We start from the raw sequence: 759 nt of genomic DNA, 5'->3' as shown, positions 1-759 counted from the left end.
TTCAGCCTCTGTTGCTCCCTCGCCAAACAGAGCTGAATCTCATTCGGACTAGTTCCGATACTCACCAAAGGAGACGGACTAGTGTCTCCATACTCTGAGTGACTATCATCCTCCGACAGGCGGATTCATTCCCAGCGCGGAGGCGCCAGGCAACTCCACGCGGGCTTTATACTGAGCCACGCAGTGCGCTTATACACAAGATCGCTCTCGCACTTTCCTCTCACCATCTTCCGAGGCTCCTGAATAGGAGAGCACAACATATACTCGCGCAACTAACGATAGCAGTCGACGAACGTTCGACGGCATATAACGAACCAGCCGCTCTAGACCTCGGGCCGTTCGAAACACCTCTTTTCGCGTACGCTACCCAATAAGTACCGGGCCTCTCGACGTCATCCAAATTTACGATTCCGCTCACGTTTACGCGCGGCGATGTAGGCAGTACGTCGCGCATGAAAACGCCCCTGAAGAACGGAATACGCATACGTTTCGCCAATTGTTCCAATTGTACATTGGTGATGACGCCCGTAGGCATTTTTAGTATTTTTTCGACGTTTTTTTTCCCCCCTCTCATGACACCTTTTCCTCGTTTGTATGGTGCGAGATAAACTCCACGACCTTCCATGCTGTGATTATGACGTTGCATCTCCTGCAACTGACGTTGCGCAGCCTTGGTATCGTTTACAGCCTTTGCGATCTCCGCCGCTCCACCAACTAGCAATCCAAGCGCTCCCAGTAGCGGGAGAATAGGTAGGATTT

This window comes from Odontomachus brunneus, unplaced genomic scaffold, assembly GCF_010583005.1.
Source record: "Odontomachus brunneus isolate Ranch 3 - 2012 unplaced genomic scaffold, Obru_v1 Obru_scaffold_109, whole genome shotgun sequence".
In the NCBI taxonomy this organism is placed as follows: domain Eukaryota; kingdom Metazoa; phylum Arthropoda; class Insecta; order Hymenoptera; family Formicidae; genus Odontomachus; species Odontomachus brunneus.
The sequence above is the reverse complement of the archived record's forward strand: the minus strand, read 5'-3'. Positions refer to the sequence as shown.